The 18,844-nt window shown below is 37.3% G+C and overlaps 1 protein-coding gene across 3 annotated transcripts in view; it reads right to left on the bottom strand.

Moving 5' to 3' along the window:
• Nucleotides 1-1,362: 1,362 nt before the first annotated feature.
• Nucleotides 1,363-18,844, bottom strand: part of LOC144065300 (RAS guanyl-releasing protein 2-like) — a 36,537-nt gene continuing 19,055 nt past the window's right edge. For all 3 annotated transcript variants that reach the window (XM_077588025.1, XM_077588026.1, XM_077588027.1), the window contains exon 17: nt 1,363-1,806. The gene's annotated coding sequence lies outside the window, so the exon portion shown is untranslated. The remainder of the gene's footprint in view (nt 1,807-18,844) is intronic.

Raw genomic sequence — 18,844 nt, 5'->3', positions numbered from 1 at the left:
AGCCCTTTGCTTTGAGAAGGCGAACCTTCACATTTGCTTCTTTTGCTACCATTTTTGTCAAATGTTGCTACCATTTTTGTCAAATTTTGCTACCATTTTTGTCAAATTTTGCTACCATTTTTGTCAAATGTTGCTACCATTTTTGTCAAATTTTGCTACCATTTTTGTCAAAATTTGCTACCATTTTTGTCAAATTTTGCTACCATTTTTGACAAAATTTGATACAATTTTGTCACATTTTTTCTACCATTTTTGTTGAATTTTGCTACACTTTTTGTCAAATTTTGCTACCATTTTTGACAAAATTTGCTACCATTTTTGACAAAATTTGCTACCATTTTTGACAAAATTTGCTACCATTTTTGACAAAATTTGCTACCATTTTTGACAAAATTTGCTACCATTTTGTCACATTTTGCTACCATTTTTGTCAAGTTTTGCTACCATTTTTTGTCAAGTTTTGCTACCATTTTTTGTCAAGTTTTGCTATCATTTTTGTCAAGTTTTGCTATCATTTTTGTCAAGTTTTGCTCCCATTTTTGTCAAGTTTTGCTACCATTTTTGTCAAGTTTTGCTACCATTTTTGTCAAATTTTGCTACCATTTTTGTCAAATTTCTCTACCATTTTTGTCAAATTTCTCTACCTTTTTTGTCAAATTTTGCTATCATTTTAGTCAATTTTTTCAACCACTTTTTGTCAAATTTTGCTGCCACTTTTTGTCAAATTTTGCTACCACTTTTGGCAATATCTGCTTCCATTATAATTGTGATATACCATATTACCTTGAATATAAGACGACCCCCTCTTTTTCAAGACTGAAGTTTGAGAAAAAGACTTTTTGAGCACCAAATTCAATTTTTAGACAGAAAATAATGTCAATCCATCTGAAACAAATGATTATAACAATATATTCAAGAGAAAAAGCACATTATTTTGCCTCATTCAAATCATGCAAAAATTGTCAATCACATCTTAAACATTTAAATATGTAAAAGAAAATTGCAATACATTTGTAAATCAATGGTATCTGGGTTTTGAAATGTAAATCAACCAAAATTGCAATACATACATCAACTATCAAAGTGTTCATCATTCGCTTTAAAGATATCTAGCATTGTGAATGGGTATAATATCTAGACCCCGAATGTAAGACGACCCAAACTTTTTCAGTCTTATTTCAATGCAAATACGGTAATCTCATCACAGTAACATTACTAATTGAACAAATCATCTCGCTTCAAAAATATGCTCCCAAAACTCAATACATACCTGAGTTGAGCTGCCGTATTTTTCGGACTATAAGTCGCACCAGCCAAATAATGCATAATGAAGAGCAAAAAAAACAGTATACAAGAGTCGCATTTTAGGGAGGTCAATTTTTTATTTGATCAAAACCCAAGAACAAACATGTTAAGTCAAAATATTTAAAAGAACACCTTTTAATGTATCATTGACAGTTTCAGTCATTCTAAAATATCTGGCAACATTTCAACACAAAAAATGACTGGCAAGTATTCTAATAACTGAGTTTGTTGCTCCATCCGCTTGGTCTAAATCCATCAATTAATAAATCAAAAAGATGGATGCGCTCCTCTGCTAATTGACGGTAAAGACGACCACGTCAAGCGTGACCTCCACTGGGGAATTCTGGGTAGGCGTGCTGTCAGATTGTTCCAGTCAGGTGGGAAAATAGCGTCGACTTCACGTTGGTGGAACATCTCCGTCGACTCAACTGCTTTCCCCTGATCTGCGAAGCGAGGGATTATGGGTAACGGCCGGAGCCCTTCCAGCGCCGGTTGTGTGATCTGATTCGTGGCAGAGGGCAGCCAATTAGAACCATCACGTCACTTTGTTCGTGGTCCGCAGAATGAAGGGGGGGCTTAAATGCATTAAAAGGCAACCCCGCGTACTTGGATGCGTTTCTGGCATTGTCATGGCGATGACAACCTTCCCCCCCCGACTCGACATCTATAGAACATTAAAAAAATAATATTGACATCTCCTCGTAAGTCGGCGACCAATTTCCTCGCCCTCGTTAGCGGCCATAAGCTTCGGCGAATACGATAAGGGCTTCTAGGTGACATTGACAAGGAGATTGAATATAAGCTTTGCATAAGATTTCATAAGCACACACCGTTAGCTCCGTAGGGGGCGCCATTGGTGAAGCAGTCCTGGTTTAAAAAGTCGTTTTGTCATATTTAGTGGTGTGCGGTGTTTAAAATATGGTGTGAAAACAATATTTAGCCACAATCTTAAATATTGCTAAATATTTAGTTGAGATATTTAGGATTTAGGACATAGATTTAGCGCATAGATTCATGACAGATATTTAGAACATATATTTCAGACATAGATTTAGCACATAGATTCATGACGTACATTTAGAACATATATTTCAGATATAGATTTAGCACAGATTTAGGACTTGGATGAAGGAAATCGATTAAGGACTCCGATTCAGGACCTCAACTCAGGACATAGAGTTAGGACCCCGATTTAGGGTCCCCTGAGTTAAGACCCTTCATTTTTTACCTTGTTTAGGACCCCAATGTAGGACCATGATTTAGGGGCCCCCGAGTTAAGACCCCCAATTTATGACCTTGTTTAGGACCCCAATGTAGGACCGTGATTAAGGCCCCCCGAGTTAAGACCCCCGATTTATGACCTTGTTTAGGACCCCAATGTAGGACCGTGATTTAGGGCCCCCCGATTTAAGACCCCCGATTTATGACCTTGTTTAGGACCCCAATGGAGGACCGTGATTTAGGACCCCAATGTAGAACCGTGATTCAGGGCCCCCCGAGTTAAGACCCCCGATTTATGACCTTGTTTAGGACCCTAATGTAGGACTGTGATTTAGGGCCCCCTGAGTTAAGACCCCTGATTTATGACCTTGTTTAGGACCCCAATGTAGGACTGTTATTTAGGGGCCCCCGAGTTAAGACCCCCGATTTATGACCTTGTTTAGGACCCCAATGTAGGACCGTGATTTAGGGCCCCCGAGTTAAGACCCCCGATTTATGAACTTGTTTAGGACCCCAATGTAGGACTGTGATTTGGAGCCCCTTGAGTTAAGACCCCCGGTTTATGACCTTGTTTAGGACCCCAATGTAGGACCGTGATTTAGCCCCCCCGAGTTAAGACCCCCGATTTATGACCTTGTTTAGGACCCCAATGTATGACTGTGATTTAGGGCCCCCCGAGTTAAGACCCCCGATTTATGACCTTGTTTAGGACCCCAATGTAGGACCATGATTTAGGACCCCAATGTAGGACGGTGATTTAGGACCCCAATGGATGACCGTGATTTAGGACCCCAGTTTGGACTCACGATTTATCACCCTTGATTTTTGCCCCGATTTGTGACCTGCTTTAGGATCCTCAATTTATGACCCTGGTCTAGGACCCCAACTTGCTGATTTGGGACCCCTGATTTATGACCCTCAGTGTATGGTCCCTGATTTATGGCCCCGATTTAGGTTCCGATTTATAACCTTTGATTTGGGGCCATTTTAAGACCTGACTAGGGCCTTGATTTGGGGTCCCATTTGGATCTCGATTTAGGACCTAAATTTGGGACCTTGCTTTAGGACCTTGGTCTAAGGACCACGATCTGGGACCTCAATTGAGGACTTTGATTTAGGACACAGATTTAGGACTGTCCTTGAGTAACCTCTTCTTGTTCTTCTTCACTTGTCCTCATTGGTTGAGAAGGCAAACCCACCCCAAAAAATCCCCTATAAAAATCCCCCGATTTGACAAGGATTCTTAAAGTGACGGATCGTCTTCAGTATTAAAAAGTACTGCTGACAGCTGCTTGCTAGTCCACATGTCATCTCCCGATTAGCTGCCGAACATATCTACCGGCAAGAAAATTAAGTATTGATCTATTTTTTCTCAAACAGTTTCTGCTTCTCACTGATTGGATCTTCACTACCCGTCAGAAATGGCTACTTTGCGGGTCTTGCGTCATTTGTTACACCCATATTTCTTTGCTCCCTTCAATTCAGAATGCCATCAAAATATGTCAGAAAACTAACAGTTACATCACATCCAAACTACCGTATTTTCCGGACTATAAGTCGCACTTTTTTCATAGTTTGAAAGCCTTTTTTTTAAAAAAACAACAACTAAATGTTACATTAACAGGTGCTGGTTGTATTGTGATGTGTATATTAATGTTTTAAAATATTTGTGGTTTATATTCAGTGTATTCTATTTATTTGTATTTATATGTTGGCATATTTGTATTCCTTTTTGGGTCAAAATGTGTACTTATATTTGCTAAAAACATATTTATTGCGTTTAATAGGTTCCATTTATTTTTTGTGCACTTCCCTACTTATTGTTGTTGACCACATATGTTGACTACTTATTTATTCATTATTTATTGTTATTATTTATTGATTATTTATTTGTTTGTTTGTTTTTGTTATTTGTGCCCTTTGTGGTGAAGCTTTAAATCTCATTCTACTTGTATAATGACATGAATAATAATTTATGTTGTCAACTAATTATGTTGACTACTTATTTATTGTTATTTATTGTTTGTTTGTTGTTGTTATTTGTGCATGTGGTGGTGAAGCTTTAAATATCATTCTGCTTGTATCATGACAATAATAATAATTTATGTTGTTGACTACTTATGTTGACTACTTATTTATTTATTATTTATTGTCATTATTTATTGATTATTTATTTGTTTGTTTGTTGTTATTTGTGCATGTAGTGGTGAAGCTTTAAATCTCATTCTACCTGTATAATGACTAATTCAGTGTATTCTATTTATTAGTATTTATATGTTGGCATATATAAATAATAATTTATGTTGTACTTTACTTATGTTGACTACTTATGTATTTATTGCTATTATTTATTGATTATTTATGTTGTTGACTACTTATCATGTTGGCTACTTATTTATTTACTTATTTATTTATTGTTTATTGTTATTATTTATTGATTATTTATTTGTCTGTTTGTTTGTTGTTGTTATTTTTGCACTTTGTGGTGAAGCTTTAAATCTCATTCTACTAGTATAATGACAATAATAATTTATGTTGTCGACTACTTATGTTGACTACTTATTTATTATTTATTAATATTTATTGATTATTTATTTGTTTGTTGTTGTTATTTGTGCATGTGGTGGTGAAGCTTTAAATCTCATTCTACTTGTATAATGACAACAATAATAATTTATGTTGTTGACTACTTATCATGTTGGCTACTTATTTATTTATTTATTGTTTATTGTTATTATTTATTGATTATTTATTTGTCTGTTTGTTTGTTTGTTTGTTGTTGTTATTTTTGCACATAGTGGTGAAGCTTTAAATCTCATTCTACTTGTATAATGACAACAATAATAATTTATGTTGTTGACTACTTATCATGTTGGCTACTTATTTATTTATTGTTTATTGTTATTATTTATTGATTATTTATTTGTCTGTTTGTTTGTTTGTTGTTGTTATTTTTGCACATAGTGGTGAAGCTTTAAATCTCATTCTACTTGTATCATGACAACAATAATAATTTATGTTGTCAACTACTTACGTTGACTACTTATTTATTATTATTTATTGATTATTTATTTGTTTGTTGTTGTTATTTGTGCACTTTGTGGTGAAGCTTTAAATGTCATTCTACTTGTATAATGGCAATAATAATAATTTATGATGTCAACTACTTATGTTGCCTACTTATTTATTATTTATTGATTATTTATTTGTTTGTTTGTTGTTGTTATTTGTGCACATAGTGGTGAAGCTTTAAATCTCATTGTACTTGTATAATGACAATAATAATAATTTATGTTGTCGACTACTTATCAAGTTGACTACTTATTTATTTATTATTTATTGTTATTATTTATTTGTTTGTTTGTTGTTGTTATTTGTGCACTTAGTGGTGAAGCTTTAAATCCCATTCTACTTGTATCATGACAATAAAAGCATTCAATTCAATATAAGTAGTATATTCTTGTTTGTATGTTTGTGTTTGTTGGGGGGCGGGGCTTGTCGGCCCCAGGCGAAAAATTACCCAGAACCGCCTCTAATCTGACCGAAACATGGAGGTCAATTTCAGACCGAAAGAGCTCCTCTCTCTACTGCTTATCTCCCTTTTCCCTCCCCGATAGCAAATCACAGCCCTCCCCCAATCGGGGCGAAGGGAGGGAGGGACAAAAAAGGCCCAAAGCGGGGAAACGTCACCCCCAGCGCTCCACTCGGGGAGGGCGCGCTGGCCTTTGGAAAGGCAAACTTGTAATCTGATAATTAGCAATCTGCTAAATTTCTCCAAAGGAAAACAGTCATGAGAAATGTCGGCGTTGCGCCCGTGAGTCGGATGACCTTTCGCGGCGGCGGCGGTAGCCGTGGCGACTCACTTAGAAGCATTTAATTAGCTCCGCTCGCGGCTGTGTGCTCGCGAGGGGCGCCGTTGCCGAAAACCCACATTCCATCACTCCAATTTGACAACTGGCGATTCGCCGGGTTTACGTAATTGCGGCGGTAAGCCGGATAGAAGGCCCGAAAAAATGAACCACGTTTTTTTTTTAAAAGCATCACAGACATAGGTGAATGAACATATGGCTCAGGGGCCAAATTTGGACCGGTGAATTGCAATGTGCGGCCCGCAAAAGTAAATTGTGTTCGAGTTTATGATTTATGCCCAAATTCTGAATATTTACTTTTGTCCTTTTTTTCCTAGAAAAAAAATATATTTGAATTCTCCAAAAACATTTAAATATTTTTGATTTTAGTGTACTCTATTTTTAGGGTTCAGGTTTTTTTTCTTACTGTAAAAAGTGTATAAAAATAAGGGCAAAAGCCATCTAAAGCTTCAACTGAGCATCAAATTCAGATGATGTCAATTATTTTGATTATTTTGGATTTTAGTGTACTCTATTTTTCGGGTTTGGGGTTTGTGCAATTTTTTTCTTACTGTAAAAAGTGTAAAAAAAAAGGCCAAAAAGCTATCTAAAGCAGCAACTGAGCACCAAATTCAGATTATGTCAATTATTTAGATTATTTTGGATTTTAGTGTACTCTGTTTTTAGGGTTCGGGGTTTGTGCATTTTTTTTCTTACTGTAAAAAGTGTAAAAAAAAAAAAAAGGGCAAAAGTAAATTGTGTGTCGAGTTTATGATTTATCCCAAAATTCTGAATATTTACTTTTGTCCTTTTTTTTTTTAGAAAAAAATAAATTGTAATTCTTCAATCAAATTTAAATATTTATCAGTTTTTTAATAATACAAATAAACATGAAAATGAGAAAATAAATACATTAAAACTGAAGATTTATTGTTTTCTACTTTTAATTTATCCATTCAGTAACGCTTATTTTCACGAGGGTCGCGGGGGGTGCTGAAGCATTTTCCAAACCACACCCCTGAATTGATGGCCAGCCAATCACAGGCCTTTTATAATTTTTGTGAATAAAAGTAAACATTTTTTCTTGAAATATATTTGATTCACTTCTTTTCTAACAGGAAAAATAATCAAAATAATTATTTATTATTTCCACTTTTTTTAGATTTTTTTTATGAAATTATAAAAAACAAAAAATTTAGTCGGAAGATGTATATATTTTTTTAAATCTCAAATTAAACCACCGTCTGTTTAACCTTTTACCACCTTGACGTTACAGCTTGACTAAATAAATTGAATTTGCTGTTTTTTAAAGTCTAATTCCGTCAATGGCATTGACAGGTGTGCATTCAAAACCGGTGTCTCAGTTAACAGCAACATTTGTATGCAAATATGTGTTTAAGTATGTCTGCCCTTGTGGGAAGGTTTAATGAAGGCGGCAGGTGACATTCACCGACTGCATAACCTCGGTGGATAGCTTTTGCTGATGCCATTTTGGAATTTTAATTGCTTTCCTCGCTCGCCACACTTGCACCAAAACCTGACAATATCGAGCCGGAACCCTCGTGCAAAAATGCTGTCTCGTTATTAATCATTAGAAAGAAAAAAATCTGCTTTCGTTGTCGCGCTGGGTGATATAAACTGTCGGCAGGGTCTGTTTTCGCTATAGGCAATATGGGGGACTGTGTAGGGTGCAATCTATGAGGGGGTGCACGAAAACCCTCAAATTGTTTTTCTTTTATTTTAATGATATAGTATGAGTTGTCGAGAGTATTATTGCTCATTTTTTCGTCAAGTTATTGGCGTGGATTGTTCCTAAAAAACGACATATTATAGTATGGCTTTTTTCCTTTAAAAAACGACATAGTATAGTAAGGCTTTTTTTCCTAAAAAACGACATAGTATAGTAAGGCTTTTTTCTTGAAAAACGACATAGTAGAGGAAGCCTTTTTTTCTTAAAAAACGATATTGTATAGTAAGGCTTCTTTTCTTAAAAAACGACATAGTATAGTAAGGCTTTTTTTCTTTAAAAGATGACATAGCAAGTAAGGCTAAGAGAGTTGGAGAATAAATCTGACTTCTGATTCTTCAACTTCTAGTTGTTGCTGTGGTCCACTGGCAAAATCATTGGGTCAGAACATGAGGTGGGAATCAGGAGTGAGTTCAATTCCACTCTTTGCAATTCTCAAATTGTTTATTGAGGTAATGAAAAGGATAGATATAACTTCCAATCACATCATTTCAGAAGTCACTGTGGTCCAGTGGCAAAGACAATGGGTCAGAACTTCAGGTGGACTCAAGTTCAAATCAGGAATGAGTTCAATTCCACTCTTTTCAATTCTCAAATTGTTTATTGAGGTAATGAAAAGGATGAATATAACTTCCAATCACTTCATTTCAGAAGTCACTGTGGTCCAGTGGCAAAGACAATGGGTCAGAACTTCAGGTGGACTCAAGTTCAAATCAGGAATGAGTTCAATTCCACTCTTTGCAATTCTCAAATTGTTTATTGAGGTAATGAAAAGGATGAATATAACTTCCAATCACTTAATTTCAGAAGTCACTGTGGTCCAGTGGAAAAGACAATGGGTCAGAACTTCAGGTGGACTCAAGTTCAAATCAGGAGTGAGTTCAATTCCACTCTTTGCAATTCTCAAATTGTTTGTTTAGGTAATGAAAAGGATAAATATAACTTCCAATCACTTCATTTCAGAAGTCACTGTGGTCCAGTGGCAAAGACAAATGGTCAGAACTGCTGGTGGACTCAAATTCAAATCAGGAGTGGGTTCAATTCCACTCTTTGCAATTCTCAAATTGTTTGTTTAGGTAATGAAAAGGATAAATATAACTTCCAATCACTTCATTTCAGAAGTCACTGTGGTCCAGTGGCAAAGACAATGGGTCAGAACTTCTGGTGGACTCAAGTTCAAATCAGGAGTGGGTTCAATTCCACTCTTTGCAATTCTCAAATTGTTTATTGAGGTAATGAAAAGGATAGATATAACTTCCAATCACTTCATTTCAGAAGTCACTGTGGTCCAGTGGCAAAGACAAAGGGTCAGAACTTCCGGTGGACTCATATTCAAATCAGGAGGGAGTTCAATTCCACTCTTTGCAATTCTCAAATTGTTTGTTTAGGTAATGAAAAGGATAGATATAACTTCCAATCACATCATTTCAGAAGTCACTGTGGTCTAGTGGCAAAGACAATGGGTCAGAACTTCAGGTGGACTCAAGTTCAAATCAGGAGTGGGTTCAATTCGACTCTTTGCAATCCTCAAATTGTTTATTGACGTAATGAAAAGGATAGATATAACTTCCAATCACATCATTTCAGAAGTCACTGTGGTCCAGTGGCAAAGACAATGGGTCAGAAATTCAGGTGGACTCAAGTTCAAATCAGGAATGAGTTCAATTCCACTCTTTTCAATTCTCAAATTGTTTAATGAGGTAATGAAAAGGATGAATATAACTTCCAATCACTTCATTTCAGAAGTCACTGTGGTCTAGTGGCAAAGACAATGGGTCAGAACTTCAGGTGAACTCAAGTTCAAATCAGGAGTGAGTTCAATTCCACTCTTTGCAATTCTCAAATTGTTTATTGAGGTAATGAAAAGGATGAATATAACTTCCAATCACTTCATTTCAGAAGTCACTGTGTTCTAGTGGCAAAGACAATGGGTCAGAACTTCAGGTGGACTCAAGTTCAAATCAGGAGTGAGTTCAATTCCACTCTTTGCAATTCTCAAATTTGCAATTCTCAAATTGTTTATTGAGGTAATGAAAAGGATAGATATAACTTCCAATCGTATCGTTTCAAAAGTGACTGTGGTCCACTGGCAAAGACAATGGGTCAGAACTTCAGTTGGACTCAAGTTCAAATCAGGAGTGAGTTCAATTCCGCTCTTTGCAATTCTCAAATTGTTTATTGAGGTAATGAAAAGGATGAATATAACTTCCAATCACATTATTTCAGAAGTCACTGTGGTCCAGTGGCAAAGCAAAGGGTCAGAACTTCAGGTCAACTCAAGTTCAAATCAGGAGTGAGTTCAATTCCACTCTTTGCAATTCTCAAATTGTTTATTGAGGTAATGAAAAGGATAGCTATAACTTCCAATCACTTCATTTCAGAAGTCACTGTGGTCCAGTGGCAAAGACAATGGGTCAGAACTTCTGGTGGACTCAAGTGCAAATCAGGAGTGGGTTCAATTCCACTCTTTGTAATTCTCAAATTGTTTGTTTAGGTAATGAAAAGGATAAATATAACTTCCAATCACTTCATTTCAGAAGTCACTGTGGTCCAGTGGCAAAGACAATGGGTTAGAACTTCTGGTGGACTCAAGTTCAAATCAGGAGTGGGTTCAATTCCACTCTTTGCAATTGTCAAATTGTTTATTGAGGTAATGAAAAGGATGAATATAACTTCCAATCACTTCATTTCAGAAGTCACTGTGGTCCAGTGGCAAAGACAATGGGTCAGAACTTCAGGTGGACTCAAGTTCAAATCAGGAATGAGTTCAATTCCACTCTTTGCAATTCTCAAATTGTTTATTGAGGTAATGAAAAGGATGAATATAACTTCCAATCACTTAATTTCAGAAGTCACTGTGGTCCAGTGGAAAAGACAATGGGTCAGAACTTCAGGTGGACTCAAGTTCAAATCAGGAGTGAGTTCAATTCCACTCTTTGCAATTCTCAAATTGTTTGTTGAGGTAATGAAAAGGATAGATATAACTTCCAATCGTATCATTTCAAAAGTGACTGTGGTCCACTGGCAAAGACAATGGGTCAGAACTTCAGTTGGACTCAAGTTCAAATCAGGAGTGAGTTCAATTCCACTCTTTGCAATTCTCAAATTGTTTATTGAGGTAATGAAAAGGATGAATATAACTTCCAATCACATTATTTCAGAAGTCACTGTGGTCCAGTGGCAAAGCAATGGGTCAGAACTTCAGGTCAACTCAAGTTCAAATCAGGAGTGAGTTCAATTCAACTCTTTGCAATTCTCAAATTGTTTATTGAGGTAATGAAAAGGATGAATATAACTTCCAATCACTTCATTTCAGAAGTCACTGTGGTCCACTGGCAAAGACAATGGGTCAGAACTTCAGTTGGACTCAAGTTCAAATCAGGAGTGAGTTCAATTCCACTCTTTGCAATTCTCAAATTGTTTATTGAGGTAATGAAAAGGATGAATATAACTTCCAATCACATTATTTCAGAAGTCACTGTGGTCCAGTGGCAAAGCAATGGGTCAGAACTTCAGGTCAACTCAAGTTCAAATCAGGAGTGAGTTCAATTCAACTCTTTGCAATTCTCAAATTGTTTATTGAGGTAATGAAAAGGATGAATATAACTTCCAATCACTTCATTTCAGAAGTCACTGTGGTCTAGTGGCAAAGACAATGGGTCAGAACTTCAGGTGGACTCAAGTTCAAATCAGGAGTGAGTTCAATTCCACTCTTTGCAATTCTCAAATTGTTTATTGGGGTAATGTAAAGGATAGATATAACTTCCAATCACTTCATTTGAGAAGTCACTGTGGTCCAGTGGCAAAGACAAATGGTCAGAACTGCTGGTGGACTCAAATTCAAATCAGGAGTGGGTTCAATTCCACTCTTTGCAATTCTCAAATTGTTTGTTTAGGTAATGAAAAGGATAAATATAACTTCCAATCACTTCATTTCAGAAGTCACTGTGGTCCAGTGGCAAAGACAATGGGTTAGAACTTCTGGTGGACTCAAGTTCAAATCAGGAGTGGGTTCAATTCCACTCTTTGCAATTCTCAAATTGTTTATTGAGGTAATGAAAAGGATGAATATAACTTCCAATCACTTCATTTCAGAAGTCACTGTGGTCCAGTGGCAAAGACAATGGGTCAGAACTTCAGGTGGACTCAAGTTCAAATCAGGAATGAGTTCAATTCCACTCTTTGCAATTCTCAAATTGTTTATTGAGGTAATGAAAAGGATGAATATAACTTCCAATCACTTAATTTCAGAAGTCACTGTGGTCCAGTGGAAAAGACAATGGGTCAGAACTTCAGGTGGACTCAAGTTCAAATCAGGAGTGAGTTCAATTCCACTCTTTGCAATTCTCAAATTGTTTGTTTAGGTAATGAAAAGGATAAATATAACTTCCAATCACTTCATTTCAGAAGTCACTGTGGTCCAGTGGCAAAGACAAATGGTCAGAACTGCTGGTGGACTCAAATTCAAATCAGGAGTGGGTTCAATTCCACTCTTTGCAATTCTCAAATTGTTTGTTTAGGTAATGAAAAGGATAAATATAACTTCCAATCACTTCATTTCAGAAGTCACTGTGGTCCAGTGGCAAAGACAATGGGTCAGAACTTCTGGTGGACTCAAGTTCAAATCAGGAGTGGGTTCAATTCCACTCTTTGCAATTCTCAAATTGTTTATTGAGGTAATGAAAAGGATAGATATAACTTCCAATCACTTCATTTCAGAAGTCACTGTGGTCCAGTGGCAAAGACAAAGGGTCAGAACTTCCGGTGGACTCATATTCAAATCAGGAGGGAGTTCAATTCCACTCTTTGCAATTCTCAAATTGTTTGTTTAGGTAATGAAAAGGATAGATATAACTTCCAATCACATCATTTCAGAAGTCACTGTGGTCTAGTGGCAAAGACAATGGGTCAGAACTTCAGGTGGACTCAAGTTCAAATCAGGAGTGGGTTCAATTCGACTCTTTGCAATCCTCAAATTGTTTATTGACGTAATGAAAAGGATAGATATAACTTCCAATCACATCATTTCAGAAGTCACTGTGGTCCAGTGGCAAAGACAATGGGTCAGAAATTCAGGTGGACTCAAGTTCAAATCAGGAATGAGTTCAATTCCACTCTTTTCAATTCTCAAATTGTTTAATGAGGTAATGAAAAGGATGAATATAACTTCCAATCACTTCATTTCAGAAGTCACTGTGGTCTAGTGGCAAAGACAATGGGTCAGAACTTCAGGTGAACTCAAGTTCAAATCAGGAGTGAGTTCAATTCCACTCTTTGCAATTCTCAAATTGTTTATTGAGGTAATGAAAAGGATGAATATAACTTCCAATCACTTCATTTCAGAAGTCACTGTGTTCTAGTGGCAAAGACAATGGGTCAGAACTTCAGGTGGACTCAAGTTCAAATCAGGAGTGAGTTCAATTCCACTCTTTGCAATTCTCAAATTTGCAATTCTCAAATTGTTTATTGAGGTAATGAAAAGGATAGATATAACTTCCAATCGTATCGTTTCAAAAGTGACTGTGGTCCACTGGCAAAGACAATGGGTCAGAACTTCAGTTGGACTCAAGTTCAAATCAGGAGTGAGTTCAATTCCGCTCTTTGCAATTCTCAAATTGTTTATTGAGGTAATGAAAAGGATGAATATAACTTCCAATCACATTATTTCAGAAGTCACTGTGGTCCAGTGGCAAAGCAAAGGGTCAGAACTTCAGGTCAACTCAAGTTCAAATCAGGAGTGAGTTCAATTCCACTCTTTGCAATTCTCAAATTGTTTATTGAGGTAATGAAAAGGATAGCTATAACTTCCAATCACTTCATTTCAGAAGTCACTGTGGTCCAGTGGCAAAGACAATGGGTCAGAACTTCTGGTGGACTCAAGTGCAAATCAGGAGTGGGTTCAATTCCACTCTTTGTAATTCTCAAATTGTTTGTTTAGGTAATGAAAAGGATGAATATAACTTCCAATCACATTATTTCAGAAGTCACTGTGGTCCAGTGGCAAAGCAATGGGTCAGAACTTCAGGTCAACTCAAGTTCAAATCAGGAGTGAGTTCAATTCAACTCTTTGCAATTCTCAAATTGTTTATTGAGGTAATGAAAAGGATGAATATAACTTCCAATCACTTCATTTCAGAAGTCACTGTGGTCCACTGGCAAAGACAATGGGTCAGAACTTCAGTTGGACTCAAGTTCAAATCAGGAGTGAGTTCAATTCCACTCTTTGCAATTCTCAAATTGTTTATTGAGGTAATGAAAAGGATGAATATAACTTCCAATCACATTATTTCAGAAGTCACTGTGGTCCAGTGGCAAAGCAATGGGTCAGAACTTCAGGTCAACTCAAGTTCAAATCAGGAGTGAGTTCAATTCAACTCTTTGCAATTCTCAAATTGTTTATTGAGGTAATGAAAAGGATGAATATAACTTCCAATCACTTCATTTCAGAAGTCACTGTGGTCTAGTGGCAAAGACAATGGGTCAGAACTTCAGGTGGACTCAAGTTCAAATCAGGAGTGAGTTCAATTCCACTCTTTGCAATTCTCAAATTGTTTATTGGGGTAATGTAAAGGATAGATATAACTTCCAATCACTTCATTTGAGAAGTCACTGTGGTCCAGTGGCAAAGACAATGGGTCAGAACTTCAGGTGGACTCAAGTTTAAATCAGGAGTGAGTTCAATTCCACTCTTTGCAATTCTCAAATTGTTTATTTAGGTAATGAAAAGGATAAATATAACTTCCAATCGTATATAGGCGGGCCGCCTCGTGGTGTAGTGGGTAAGTCACCTGCCTGCGACGTGGGTGTCGAGGGTTCACGTCCCGGTGTCGCCAGTCAACGACTGTATGGTGTCGGCAGTCGGCCGAAGGCCGACTGTCGAACACCACCAGGGATCCCCCCTCCCAACTGTCTTCCGGTCAGCCGAAGGCTGACCGGAAATATTGTTTTGCTGAAAAAAATGACTAAGTCTTTATTTGAATGAAAAAAGGATTTCCCATTTACTGAACTACTAGTGTAGTGGTTAGCCAAACGAGAGCCGGATTCGAACCCCATCTCCCACATGAATTGCAAAGAGTGGAATTGAACTCACTCCTGATTTGAACTTGAGTCCACCTGAAGTTCTGACCCATTGTCTTTGCCACTGGACCACAGTGACTTCTGAAATGAAATGATTGGAAGTTATATCTATCCTTTTCATTACCTCAATAAAGGACCACAGCAATAACTAGGAGAAGAATCAGAAGTCAGATTTATTCTCCGACTTTCTCAGCCTTACTATACTATGTCGATTTTTTAAAGAAAAAAGCCTTACTATATATACTCTATTTTTAGGGTTCGGGGTTTGTGCAACATTTTCCTTACTGTAAAAAGTGTAAAAAAAAAGGGGGCAAAAGCCATCTAAAGCATCAACTAAGCACCAAATTCAGATGATGTCATTTATTTTAACTATTGTGGATTTTAGTGTACTCTATTTTTAGGGTTCAGGGTTTTTTTCTTACTGTAAAAAGTGTTTAAAAAAGGGCAAAAAGCCATCTAAAGCATCAACTGAGCACCAAATTCAGATGATGTCAATTATTTTGATTATTTTGGATTTTAGTGTACTCTATTTTTAGGGTTCGGGGTTTGTGCAATTTTTTTCTTACTGTAAAAAGTGTAAAAAAAAAGGGCAAAAGCCATCTAAAGCATCAACTGAGCACCGAATTCAGATGTCAATTATTTTGATGATTTTAGATTTTAGTGTACTCTATTTTTAGGGTTCGGGGTTTGTGCAATTGTTTTTCTTACTGTAAAAAGTGTTTAAAAAGGGGCAAAAAGCCATCTAAAGCATCAACTAAGCACCAAATTCAGATGATGTCAATTATTTTAACTATTGTGGATTTTAGTGTACTCTATTTTTAGGGTTCAGGGTTTTTTTCTTACTGTAAAAAGTGTTTAAAAAAGGGCAAAAAGCCATCTAAAGCATCAACTGAGCACCAAATTCAGATGATGTCAATTATTTTGATTATTTTGGATTTTAGTGTACTCTATTTTTAGGGTTCAGGGTTTGTGCAATTTACACTGTTCTTTATTTACTGTATATGTGTATTTCAGCTCTTCTATTGTGGTAAATTTCACTTTTTTTTGCTAATATACTATATTAACGAAGATCTATGTGTACGATAAACACAGATAAGCTAAATATGTTGTAATATGGACTTGTGTCTGTATGTGAATGACGTCGTCTCGCCCCACTTAAGAAATTTGAGGCTCGTCAGGGAAGAGCGCTGCCAGATTAGCATATCCAATTGAACGCAACGCTAATCCGTCCAAATATAATTTAGCACGAGGGGATCCGGCATGAAAGGAGACAACCTTCCTCACCCCGAATTTGGAGGAGGTGAGATGAATGAAAGAACATCGGCGATAGACATCTTTTCCATTTCGGGCAGCCGCTTTGAATTGAGTTAATCCCACAAAGTGTGCAAAGGAAAACCTTGTCGCCTTGAAAATATCTTAAAATAATAACTTAAAAACACAGAGAGGGGGGGGTATATAGATAGGCCCTTTTTGATTTGGCCGCAAAGGGAAATTCGCTGAAATCAAAGAGATTAGCGCCAAGAGATATGGATTATGTTTGACTTTCATGCTCACTCTGTGTTTTTTTTTCTTTGCGTCAGGATGTTAAAAACTCACCGTTTCACACGGGAGATGAAGATAAGATGCACGCTGCGCCCAGTCAAATCTGTCTCAAATCTAGATTCAAAAGCCTTCTGTTTTTCGGGCCTATTAGAACAATTTTTTCATTTGCATATGAAAGGCTTCAGATGGCAGAAACAGGGCTGGTTTTTGCGTTAGGGAAGGTGGGCGACTGCTTAGGGTGCCATCTATTAAAGGGGGCACGAGTGTCCTCCAAAAAAACGGTTTTTCAATGATAATACCAGTTATCTAGATGAGTATCTTTTATTTTCACATCAAATTAATGGCGTAGTAGGTTTGCCCTGCTCCCCCTAGCGTCAGTGGATGCCTGACACTAAACACTACTACCGCAGCTCCATCTGGTGGACGTATAACAAAACTTCTAACTACTACTACTACCACAATCACCACTACTACTACTACCACTACTACTACTACCACTATTACTACTACCACCATCACCACCACTACTACTACTACCACTATTACTACTACCACCATCACCACCACTACTACTACTACTACCACTACTACCACTACTACTACTATTACTACTACCACTACTACCACTACTACTACTACCACTATTACTACTACCACTACTAATACTACCATCATCACCACCACTACTACTACTTCCACTAATACTACTACCACTACTACTACTACCACCATCACTACCACTACTACTACCACTACTACTACTACCACCATCACTACCACTACTACTACCACTACTACTACTACCACTATCACTACTACCACTACCACTACTACTACTACCACCACTACTACTACTACCACTACTACTACCACCACTACTACTACTACCACTACTACCACTACTTCTACCACTACTACTACTACTTCTACCACTACTACTTCTACCACTACTACTCCTATTACTACTACTACTACTCCTACTACTACTACCACCACCACCACTACTACTACCACTACTACTACTACTACTACTTCTACCACCACCACTACTACTTCTACCACTACCACTACTACTTCTACCACCACCACTACTACTACTAACACTACTACTTCTACCACTACTACTTCTACCACCACCACTACTACTTCTACCACTACCACTACTACTTCTACCACTACTACTACTTCTACCACTACTACTACTTCTACCACTACTACTTCTACCAATACTACTACTACTTCTACTTCTACCACTACTACTACTACTAGCACTACTATTACTACTACCACTACTACTACTAGCACTACTATTACTACTGCAACTACTACTAGCACTACTATTACTACCACCACTACTACTACTAGCACTACTATTACTACTACAACAACTACTACTACTACTAGTACTATTAATACTACCACTACTACTACTACCACCAACAGGCTAACACTAACGTTGAAATCATTCAGACCTAGCGCGCCTTCTTGCAGTTCAATGTCAAAATAACAATGTACGAATAATTTCACACGGAAGTCGTACCCCCGGCAAAACTATTAAACATAAACGCGACTTATAGTCTGGATAATACGGTCATTCCAAAAGTTAAAACGCCTCCGGCCGGAGGTGACCGTCTAGCGTTTATGACGCTCGCTAACGCGCTAATGCGAGAGGCCGTTTAGCGGCGGGATGATGTTTAACGGCCTCTGCTAAGTGGACAACATCGCTCGGTCGGCTATCAACTGTTAGCGCCGACACCCTCAGTGCTTTTATTAGGTTTTGCGGGTACTCTGTCGGCCGTACCCGAGCAAAAGCCATATAAATGCTAACAAAAGACCATCGATTGTGTTTTTCTCCGCGCCGGTGTGATACATCAATCTCATTAACATGTCGCGTGCGTGGCAAAATATGGCCAGGTCCATGATGCGTAATCATCGGAGCCTATTACGGCACCCTCGTAAATAAAAATGGAGGAAGATGGGAAGAACACGCTTTACAACATTCGAAAACAAACGATCGGTTGGTGTCCATTTTGCCCGTTTGGCTAATGACATGCAGGTGGGGAAATTGACAAGAGCAGCTTTAAAATGAACAGGTGTGGCGTCA

Source organism: Stigmatopora argus, chromosome 20 (assembly GCF_051989625.1).
Source record: "Stigmatopora argus isolate UIUO_Sarg chromosome 20, RoL_Sarg_1.0, whole genome shotgun sequence".
NCBI lineage: Eukaryota > Metazoa > Chordata > Actinopteri > Syngnathiformes > Syngnathidae > Stigmatopora > Stigmatopora argus.
This window is presented reverse-complemented; position numbering and strand designations above follow the sequence as displayed.